Source organism: Oncorhynchus masou, chromosome 17 (genome assembly GCF_036934945.1).
Source record: "Oncorhynchus masou masou isolate Uvic2021 chromosome 17, UVic_Omas_1.1, whole genome shotgun sequence".
NCBI lineage: Eukaryota > Metazoa > Chordata > Actinopteri > Salmoniformes > Salmonidae > Oncorhynchus > Oncorhynchus masou.
The window spans coordinates 23,220,179-23,232,240 of NC_088228.1; positions in this window are offsets into that span (position 1 = coordinate 23,220,179).

Below are 12,062 nucleotides of genomic sequence, written 5' to 3' on the forward strand. Positions count from 1 at the left end.
CAGGCAAATGAGAAATAAGTGCACTCAGGCTATCAGGTAAGGCCAAAGTTAGTTACTTTAAGGAGCAGTTCTCTCTCTGTGGGTCTAACCCCAAGAAGTTCTGGAAAATGGTTAAAGACCTGGAGAATAAACCCTCCTCCTCACAGCTGTCTATGTCTCTTAATGTTGATGATGTGGTTGTTAATGACAAGAACCACATGGCTGAGCTCTTTAATCACCACTTCATTAAGTCATGATTCCTATTTGACACAGCCATGCCTCCTTGCCCATTCAACATTTCCTCATATCCCACCCCTTCTAATGCAACTATCCACAATGTTTCTCCCTCTTTGTCCCCTGCCCCACTACAACGTTTCTCACTGCAGGCAGTCACTGAGTCCGAGGTGCTAAAGGAGCTCCTTAAACTTGACGCCAAAAAAACATCTGAGCCAGATGGTTTAGACCCTTTCTTCTTTAAGGTTGCTGCCCCTATCATCACCAAATCTATCTCTGACCTTTCAAACCTGTCTCTCCTTTCTGGGCAGGTTCCCATTGCTTGGAAGACAGCCACGGTTTGTCCTTTATTTAAATGGATCAAGCTCAAGCTGATCCAAGATCAAGCTGATCCTAACTGTTATAGGCCTATTTCTATTTTGCCCAGTTTATCAAAAGTGTTGGGAAATCTTGTCAACATTCAACTGACTGGGTTTCTTGCTGTCCATAGTATTCTCTCGGCTATGGAATCTGGTTTTCGCCCAGGTTAAGGATGTGTCACTGCAACCTTAAAGGTCCTCAATGATCTCACCATTGCCCTTGATTCTAAGCAATATTGTGCTGCTATTTTCATTGACTTGGCCAAAGCTTTTGACACAGTAGAACATTCCATTCTTGTGGGACTGCTATTGGGTATTGGTGTTGTCACGCCCTGACCTTAGAGATCCTTTATTCTCTATTTTGGGTTAGGTCGGGTGTGACTAGGGTGGGCATTCTAGTTTTGTTATTTATATTTTGGCCTGGTATAGTTCCCAATCAGAGGCAGCTGTCTATCGTTGTCTCTGGTTGGGGATCCTATTTAGGCAGCCTTTTCCCACCTGTTTGTTGTGGGATCTCTTTTTTGTGTAGTTGCTGTTGAGCACTGCATTTACTTCACGTTTCATTTGTTCTGTATTGTTTAGGTGAGTTTCATTTATTAAACATGTGAAACTCTACGCACGCTGCACCTTGGTCCGTTTATTCATCCAACGATCGTCACAGAAGATCCCACCCCAGGACTAAGCAGCGTGCACAGGAGGAGCAGGTATCCTGGGCTTGGGAGGAGATCCAGGAGTTAAGGACATCCTGGACTTGGGAGGAAGTAATGGCAGGAGACGAAAGCCTGCCATGGAAGCAGGCAGAAGCAGGCGGAAGCAGCGAAGGAAGGTCAGCGACGACACCGGGGTTCGCGGTCACGACGTAGGCCCAAGAAACAGCCTCCAAATTATTTTTTGGGGGGGACACGGGGTGGTCGGTGGAGCCGAGGTGTGAACCAGAGCTAGTCTGTGAGAGGAAGGTGAACTTGGAGGGGAGTGAAGTGAGAGAATCAGAGGCAGTCAGTGACTTGATGGGGAAATTGGAGGAGAGAGTTATGAGAGAGCTGTAGTGTTGGTGCATGAGGCACGACATTCGCTCTAAGGGGCGTGTCCTCAGTTTAATGCCACCTGAGTCAGCTCTCCTTACTCGTCCTGAGGAACATGTCATCTGTTTGGTACCATGTGTGCCGGTTCTACGCACCTTGCCTCTAGTGCACCTCCACAGCCCAGTACGTCCTGTGCCAGCTACCCGCACTTGCCGTGCTAAGGTTGTCATCTGTCCAGGACACGTTGTGCCAGCTCTACGCTCCAGACCTCCAGTGTGCATCCACAGCCCAGTACGTCCTGTGCTGGCTCCACACACCAGGCCTCTTGTGCGTCTCCCCAGCCCAGTACATCCTGTGCCGGCTCCACGCACCCGGCCTCCAGTGCGTCTCCCCAGCCCGGTACGCCCTGTGTCAGCTCCATGCACCAGGCCTCCAGTGTGCCTCCCCAGCCTGGTACGCCCTGTGCCAGCTCCACACACCAGGCCTCCAGTGTGTCTCCCCAGCCTGGTACGCCCTGTGCCAGCTCCACGCACCAGGCCTTCAGCGACGGTCTGCAGTCCGGAGCCTCCTGCAACGTTCTGCAGTCCGGAGCCTCCAGCGACGGTTCCCAGTCCGGAACCTCCAGCGACGATTCCCAGTCCGGAGCCCCCAGCGACGGTTCCCAGTCCGGAGCCTCCAGCGACAGTTCATGGCCCGGAGCCTCCTGTGATGATCCATGGCCCGGACCCTCCTGTGGTGATCCATGGCCCAAAGCCTCCAGTGATGATCCATGGCCCGGAGCCTCCAGTGATGATCTACGTTGATTGTTTATTTGTTTTTGTTTTTGTCTTTGCTTAGTTTAATTTTCTATTAAATAATGTGGAACCCAACATCCGCTGCGCCTTGGTCCAAAATTTATTCTAGCTAACGTGACAGAATTCCCCATCACAACAGGACCAAGCAGCGTGCCCAGGAGGAGAGGGTAACATGGGCTTGGGAGCAGATTCTGGATGGGAAGGGATCCACAAGGAAAGCTCAAAAGACAGCCCAAAAGACAGCCTTTTTTGGGGGGGCGGCACATGGGGTGGTCAGCGGAGCTGAGGTGTGAACCAGTGACAACATGGTAGTTGGTAGAGAGGTGGTCGGTCGATCCAAGGAGAGAGCCAGAACTCAGTCAATGGAACAGTGCGAGTAGGGATACCGGAGAATGTAGTATGCGGTAATGCAGGCGTTTGGAGGAGCGTGTTACCAGTCCGGTGCAATCTGTGCTGGTCCCAAGCATCAGGCCTCCGGTACGCCTCCCCAGTCCGGTACGCCCTGTGCCTGCTCCTCGCACTCGCCCAGATGTACGGCTCCACAGCCCAGTACGTCCTATGCTAGCTCCTCGCACTCGCCATGCGAAGTGTGTCATCGTTCCGGTACAATTTGTGCCGCCTGTATGCACCAGGTCTCCAGTGCGCCTCCACAGCCCAGTGCGTCCTGTGCTAGCTCCTCAGACTTGCCGTGCGAGGTGTGTCATCGAACCGATACCATTGATGCAGGCTATACGCACCAGGTCTCCGGTGCGCCTTCACAGCCCAGTACATCTTTTTCCTTCTCCCCTTTTCCCCGTGTCATCAGTGCCGTCCCCACGCCCCAGGCTTCCTGCGACGATCCCCAGTCCAGAGCTTCTGGCGACAGTTCCCAGTCCAGAGCTTCCAGCGACCGTTCCCAGTCCAGAGCTTCTGGCGACAGTTCCCAGTCCGGAACCTCCTGAGAGGGTCAACAGTCCGGAATCTCCAGCTCCATGGCCAGAGCATTCCCCTGCGCCAATGTCCAGTCCTAACACTGCGTCCAGTTCCGCTTCATGGCAGGAGCCCTCCTCTGCGCAGATGCCCAGTCCAGACACGGCGTCCAGTCCTGCTCCAGGTCAGGAGTCTTCCTCTGCACTGATGTTCATGCCAGGGCCGTTGTCCAGTCCTGCTCCAGGTCAGGAGTCTTCCTCTGCACCGATGTTCATGCCAGGGCCGTTGTCCAGTCCTGCTCCAGGTCAGGAGTCTTCCTCTGCACTGATGTTCATGCCAGGGCCGTTGTCCAGTCCTGCTCCAGGTCAGGAGTCTTCCTCTGCACTGATGTTCATGCCAGGGCCGTTGTCCAGTCCTGCTCCAGGTCTGGAGTCTTCCTCTGCACTGATGTTCATGCCAGGGCCGTTGTCCAGTCCTGCTCCAGGTCTGGAGTCTTCCTCTGCACTGATGTTCATGCCAGGGCCGTTGTCCAGTCCTGCTCCAGGTCAGGAGTCTTCCTCTGCACTGATGTTCATGCCAGGGCCGTTGTCCAGTCCTGCTCCAGGTCTGGAGTCTTCCTCTGCACTGATGTTCATGCCAGGGCCGTTGTCCAGTCCTGCTCCAGGTCTGGAGTCTTCCTCTGCACTGATGTTCATGCCAGGGCCGTTGTCCAGTCCTGCTCCAGGTCTGGAGTCTTCCTCTGCACTGATGTTCATGCCAGGGCCGTTGTCCAGTCCTGCTCCAGGTCTGGAGTCTTCCTCTGCACTGATGTTCATGCCAGGGCCGTTGTCCAGTCCTGCTCCAGGTCAGGAGTCTTCCTCTGCACTGATGTTCATGCCAGGGCCGTTGTCCAGTCCTGCTCCAGGTCTGGAGTCTTCCTCTGCACTGATGTTCATGCCAGGGCCGTTGTCCAGTCCTGCTCCAGGTCTGGAGTCTTCCTCTGCACTGATGTTCATGCCAGGGCCGTTGTCCAGTCCTGCTCCAGGTCTGGAGTCTTCCTCTGCACTGATGTTCATGCCAGGGCCGTTGTCCAGTCCTGCTCCAGATCTGGAGTCTTCCTCTGCACTGATGTTCATGCCAGGGCCGTTGTCCAGTCCTGCTCCAGGTCTGGAGTCTTCCTCTGCACTGATGTTCATGCCAGGGCCGTTGTCCAGTCCTGCTCCAGGTCAGGAGTCTTCCTCTGCACTGATGTTCATGCCAGGGCCGTTGTCCAGTCCTGCTCCAGGTCTGGAGTCTTCCTCTGCACTGATGTTCATGCCAGGGCCGTTGTCCAGTCCTGCTCCAGGTCTGGAGTCTTCCTCTGCACTGATGTTCATGCCAGGGCCGTTGTCCAGTCCTGCTCCAGGTCTGGAGTCTTCCTCTGCACTGATGTTCATGCCAGGGCCGTTGTCCAGTTTTGCTCCATGGCAGGAGTTTTCCTCGGCATCTAGGTCCAGTCCAGGCACAGTGTTCAGCCTGGGTCCATGGCTGAATCCGCAGGATGAGCGGGTTCTTCGGCCCGCACCAGAGCCACCACCAAAGATAGAGGATCTGCAAGCTGAGCGGGTTCTTCGTCCCGCACCAGAGCCGCCTCCGATGCTGGCTGAGAATATGTTAGAAGTGTGACATGTGAGGTGAATGCAGAGATAGGAGGCATGCCTGGATAACTTGTAAAATAAATCCTCTTAAAACAAAGTAAAACATTTTATTGTTTAATAGTTTCAACAGTCAAACTTGTAATCAATGATCATGTAGCAGATCGATAATACACATATCTCAGTTGATATAACAATTCCCTTCCAGCTAGCTTACCTAATGGCGGCGTCCCAAATGGCAACTTATTCCCTATGTAGTGCATTACTTATGACCAGAGCCCTATTTGGCCCTGGCCAAAAGTACTGCACTATATAAGGAATAGGGTGCTATTTGAAACGCATCAATGTCTTTCTAATTAGGATGCCCACCACAGGCGCTGGCAGAGCCAGGCTAATATATTACAATGTTGAATGGTAGTCTGAAGTCAGAGCACACCCCTACTGATCCCTACCCCCAGGCTCACAGACTGGCTCTTCAAAACCCCTCTCTGGTCCATGCCCCAGCGCACTGTGGAGAATCTACAGTTATCGCCTCAACAGGAAATGGCAGTGCCATTAGATTACAAATAGTGGGACCATCCTTGGGAACATTAGAAACAGTTTAAGTTTTAGTTTAAGTTTAGCATCAGCCAACCAAAATTGTTGAGATAGTTGCACGTGATCAAAAGCTACATGTTAGCTGTTTTCATTACATAACCTGGCACATTAAGCCGTATACTAACTTCTTCAGCTTATTAAAATCGTTGACATAGTTGGACATGATCCAACACTTGTTCATGGAAGTCCCCTTAAGAGAAGTCAAATGGCACGATCTGCTATCCAAAGTTAAACATGCAAGAAATGTCAACTGGATCATTAGCAGTGTAGGCAGCCTTTCTCCTGGTACTATTCACTGTTTGTAGCAAGTTTCAACCCCAGGTGAGATATAGTTTTTTCCTTTGAAATGTAGAATTACATTTATTGTGATGTTCTGAAAGGAAGTGCAACCAAAACCGTGTAAATGAAGAAAATCTATTTAATGAGTTTCTAGGCGTCCCTCTTGCAGACCGACACTGCTACTGCTACTGCTATACAGTGGTGTAATACTGCCGATGCCAGAGCAACGCTCCACCGCTTTTCAGAATGGTGCTCGTTTAATAAAGTTTGGATTAAAGCTGAATCATTTTCTCGCAAGATCACTTATTGATGAATTACTATTTTACTAACATACCAAATATAATAGTATACTGTAGTATAATGTTACTGTTTGACCAAAAACACCACTTAATGTCTTATCTGGGCTACAATTACATGTACAACGTTTTAAGGTTAAGGTGTTTTCACATATAGTCCTCTTTAGAACAACCGATCTAAGTCCTCTTTAAAGTGAACTCTAAAGTAAAAAAAGCTAAATAACTCAGTTCTCTTTTTATTCACACTGCCCTTGCTTATGAATGAGGACAACTCGTTTGGCAGTTCACTTCACCTATGTTGTGGTCTGAGTCCTCTTTGCATTCACATTGCTATGTTTAGAAAGGAACCGATTCTTTTTTTCAACATTCCCTCAATGCACTCTGGGTTTTAGCAGGGGTTTTACAGTGCAGGACAAGCCATTCCATCAGAATGTGTTGTCGGACAGCTAGATATACCTACTTACATTTTCGAAGCTAATAGATTGCATTTAGCTAAAAGATGAGACATAATAATTGTAATTAGAAGATAATATTAAGATGTAAATATAATTGGTAACAGAATAAATAGCAGTAGAATAACTGCAGATTAAATCATGCTGTAATTGAAAATTGTACACCCCGTGAAGGCTGCTGCCCCTTTAAGAGCTAGAATAGATTCTGTACCCTATGTTGTGATTCTCACCAAATATTTTGTTGTCTTCTCACACTATTCAAACCCCGCAATCAAAAGAACAGTATGGAGCTCTCTTAGCCCATAGATCAGTTATTGCAAACAAATCATCTTGAACTAAAAAGTACACATATTTTGAATTTCTGTGCAACCTTGAAAAATTGCTATTTCAATATCCAAAAGCAGCACACGTGTTTTCCTCAAACATGCACATCATCAGCTTTTCTCTTTCGTGGCACCAATATGAGGGGTTATGGCAGGGGAAACGGTGTGGTGCAGTAGTCTAGTGTGTGGTGCGGGTCCTCATGGACTGCACCAGATTTGCTAGTTCTTGCTGTGAGATGTTACCCCACTCTTCCACCAAGGCACCTGCAAGTTCCCGGACATTTCTGGGTGGGGTGGCCCTAGCCCTAGCCCTCACCCTCCAATCCAACAGGTCTCAGACGTGCTCAATGGGATTGAGATCCGGGCTCTTCGCTGGCCTTGGCAGAACACTGACATTCCTGTCTTGCAGGAAATCACACACAGAACGAGCAGTATGGCTGGTGGCATTGTCATGCTGGAGGGTCATGCCAGGATGAGCCTGCAGGAAGAGTACCACTTGAGGGAGGAGTATGTCTTCCCTGTAATGCACAACATTGAGATTGCCTGCAATGACAACACGCTCAGTCCGATGGTGCTGTGACACACCATCCCAGACCATGACGGACCCTCCACCTCCAAATCGACCCAGCCTCTCTCAGCCTATTGCGGACAGTCTGAGCACTGATGGATGGATTGTGCGTACCTGGTGTAACTCGGGCAGTTGTTGTTGCCATCCTGTACCTGTCCCACAGGTGTGATGTTCGGATGTACCGATCCTGTGCTGATGTTGTTACACATGGTCTGTCACTGCGAGGACAATTAGCTGTCCATCCTGTCTCCCTGTCTTAGGCGTCTCACAGTACGGACATTGCAATTTATTGCCCTGGCCACATCTGCAGTCCTCAAGCCTCCTTGCAACATGCCTAAGGCACGTTCACGCAGATGAGCAGAGTCAGTAGAAAGTCCTCTTTAGTGTCCTAAGTTTTCATATCTGTGACCTTAATTGCCTACCGCCTGTAAGCTGTTAGTGTCTTAACGACCGTTCCACAGGTGCATGTTCATTAATTGTTTATGGTTCATTGAACAAGCATGGGAAATAGTGTTTAAACCCTTTACAATGAAGGTCTGTGAAGTTATTTACATTTTCACGAATTATCTTTCAAAGACAGGGTCCTGAAAAAGGGCCGTTTCTTTTTTTGCAGAGGTTATAATGGATACAGCTAACCTCTAGTCTTTGATCACGTGTACTACTTTTAATTGACTGATGCTGTATCTGATTTAATCCTGATGTGACCTAAATGCATTATTTGACATGCCTGAGGCACATTCTACTCCGCTGCTTATGGTGACGCAGAATTTCTTAAATCAAAGAAGTTGTTGTTGTGGGTGAGTTCAGAAAAGCTGCATGTCCCAAAATATATGTTTTTTAAGCCCTAAAAGTGGGAATCACTGGCTCTTGAACTGTTACACCACACACACACACACACACACACACACACACACACACACACACACACACACACACACACACACACACACACACACACACACACACACACACACACGCACACACACACACACACACACACACACACACACACACACACACACACACACACACACACACACACACACACACACACACACACACACACACAGGCATACGGATGGCTGAACAACAGTTGGGCTGGTGGAAAGGTAATAGATGCATACACCACGGTATTAACATACCGGCTAGGCCAGAGCCTTCTCAAGCATTTATAAACTCGAGAAAGTATGTTGAATGGCTTGAGTTCATTTCAAATGTTCATCAATTAATTCACAAAGCAGCATATTACAGTCTCAATTAAGCCATCAGCCAGTATATCCAGACTAATTAAGGATATACACATTATACAGGTAATTATTAAGTAACCACAGATATTTATCTCCTCTAAGTTGTATCCTAAATCCACTACATGACCAAAAGTATCTTGACACCTGCTTGTTGAACATCTCATTCCAAAATCATCGGCATTAATATGGAGTTGGTTTCCCCTTTGCTGCAATAACATCCTCCACTCTTCTGGGAAGGCTTTCCACTAGATGTTGGAACATTGCTGCAGGGACTTGCTTCAATTCAGCCATAAGAGCATTAGTCAGGTCAGGCACTGATGTTGGACGATTTGGCCTGGCTTGCAGATGGCAGTCCAATTCATCCCAAAAGTGTTCGATGGGGTTGAAGTCAGGGCTCTGTGCAGGCCAGTCAAGTTCTTCCACACCAATCTCGACAAACAATTTTTCTATGGACCTCGTTTTGTTAACGGGGCATTGTCATGGTGAAACAGGAAAGGGCCTTCCCCAAACTGTTACCACAAAGAAGCACAGAAACAGCTAGAATGTCATTGTATGCTGTAGCGTTAAAATTTCCCTTCACTTGAACCAAGGGGCTTAGTCTGAACCATGAAAAATTGCCCCAGACCATTATTCCTCCTCCACCTAGCTTTACAGTTGGCACTATGCATTTGGGTAGGTACTGTTCTCATGGCATTCGCCAAACCCAGATTCACCTGTTGGACTGCCAGATAGTGAAGCATGATTCATCACTCCTGAGAACGTGTTTCACCTGCTTCAGTGTCGAATGGCGGCGAGATTTCCACCTCTCCAACCGACGCTTGGTATTGCGCATGGTTATCTTAGGCTTGTGTGCAGCTGTTCTTGTATAGTTCTTGTACCGGTGTTGCTTCCAGAGGCAGTTTGGAACTCTGTAGTGAGTGTTGCAACTGAGGACAGATGATTTTTACATGCTTGGGCACCTGGCGGTCCCATTCTGTGGGCTTATGTGGCCAACCACTTCGCAGCTGAGCCGTTGTTGCTCCTAGACGTTTCTACTTAAGTGAAAATGCCCGAGAAGCCGGTGTTTGGAGGATATATTGGCATGGGTGTTGTTAGGCCCGAGACGGGTTACCGACATATTTAAATAATGATTGACATATTTTAATTAAAAACATTATTTTGATTAATTTATTCATACTATTTCATCCTGCCGCAAGATATAGTCCCGACACAAATCTACGGTTGCTACCCAAGCTGGATGGTCGTTCGTTCTATCCGTTCGGTTGCCAGAGATGCAACCCATACTTTCAGTCTTTTTGATTTGTATCTATGGACGTGACCCAGTCTTTCATTCTAAATGTTCCATTACCATTCTGGCTGGCAACATTTTTATCCCTTGCTTGCTAGCTAGCCAACTACAGCTGACTTACAGTCACGTGCAACAGTGCAGCCAGAATAACAACAGTAGCTGCATTTGCATTTGTTTAATCTTTTTTTCTAGTGACATTTACTTGGATAAACCCATAACAATGAGCTAATAAGGTGTGATTTATCCTGGCATAGAAAATGTGCTCTCTCGTCAGGACACTGTTGTTCAGAGGAGCTAGCCAACAACACAGCTAACACAATCACTTCAAACTGAAGCTGGAAAGACTGCAAACTAGCTGCACTTCATTTTGTAACAAAAAAATGTTTTATTGACATTTCTTTGTACATATCTATAAAAATGATGCCAGCTGATTCATGATTTCGACTGGCTGAGAAACGTTGCCTACCTTTCTGCCTTGTCCCGACTCCCGCACGTTCATTACTATGGGACACCAGGAGGTTGAATTTGAATATTGAAACAATGTTGCAAATGTCAGACAGATAGACAGCAAGGTTTATACAAATCTCCTCTGTAGAAAACTAAATGTTAGTCTAAAAGAAATGTGAGATAATGTCTAGATGCTTTTTATAGTGGAGATCAAGTTTATTAATTGCCTGACTGGGCTGGTGAGACAGTGGATTGCGCACTCAGTTGGAACAGGGTGAATAGGCATTTTAACGTAATAGATTTAGCCAGTGGTAACTTGTGGAATAGACACCAGCTGTAATGCAGTTTTAACCAATGAGCATTCAGGATTAGACCCACCCGTTGTATAATTCCCAATAACAGCACTTACAGTTGACCGGGACATTTCAAGCATTGCAGACATTTGATGAACTGACTTGTTGGAAAGGTGGCATCTTATAACGGTCTCACGTTGAAAGTCACTGAGTTCTTCAGTAAGGCCATTCTACTGCCAATGTTTGTCTATGGAGATTTCATGACTCGATGTTATATACCTGTCAGCAATGGGTGTGGCTGGAATAGCCAAAACCACTCATTTTAAAGGGTGTCCACATACGTTTGTGTATATAGCATATATTTAAGTGACCACCATGTTGACCTACTTATTAACCAAAGCCTGATGGTTTTAACTTAGATTACTGTGCTGATAGGGATACAATGGTAAACATGCAGTTATGGATAAGTGTTTGATAGTACACATGGGTCTTTCTATAAACTAAGGTACCAGTGAGGATTTCCTATTCTGGACAACTTGTTACAGCTCTTGATAAGTCATTGATAATAATCTGCACATTCTTTTCATGTAATTACATTAAGATATAAGGGAGGATCATAGCTATTTTCAATCAAATTCACGAGTTGATTTATAACCTATGGATCTGTCCAAAACCGCTAAATTAACATAGCAATCAAAAAAGAATGATTGCTGACATGGGACTATCAGTGACTGACAAAACAAGAGAAAAACGGCTGATTAACCAAATTTCGAAATTGCACCTTGTGTATTCTGCTATTCTAACTCACAACAGTGAACTGAGACCCAGACAGAGATCTTAGTCAGTCTCACTCAGATATCATATTTAAACTGCAAACATTTCTCTCCACCCTATGTGAGTATGCAGACCCGATAGCAACGGCGGCCCCTCATGATGAGGTCAGATTTTTTGTGGCCCCCACCCCCATCAAAGTTGCCCATCACTGATGTTGATCATCTGTTATGGTCTGCTTGATATACACCAGGATCTCGTTTAGATTTAACAGAGATAGCATCAAGGTAATGGGTTTATGTTTTTGGGCCTCGGAGTGGACACCTGAGTCTACTGTGCGCAATTGTATAGGACAGACTATTCCCTTGAATTATTCTGGATATAATGACAACAAATGACATAGCCTAGAACCCTTATTCACAATATTAAAAATATATATATATTTTTATTTAACCTTTAAATAAAACCTTTAAATAGGCAAGTCAGTTCAGAACTAATTCTTATTTACAATGACGGCCTACCTCGGTCAAACCCGGACGACGTTGGGCCAATTGTGCACCTCCCAATGTGACTCCCAATCACGGCTGGATG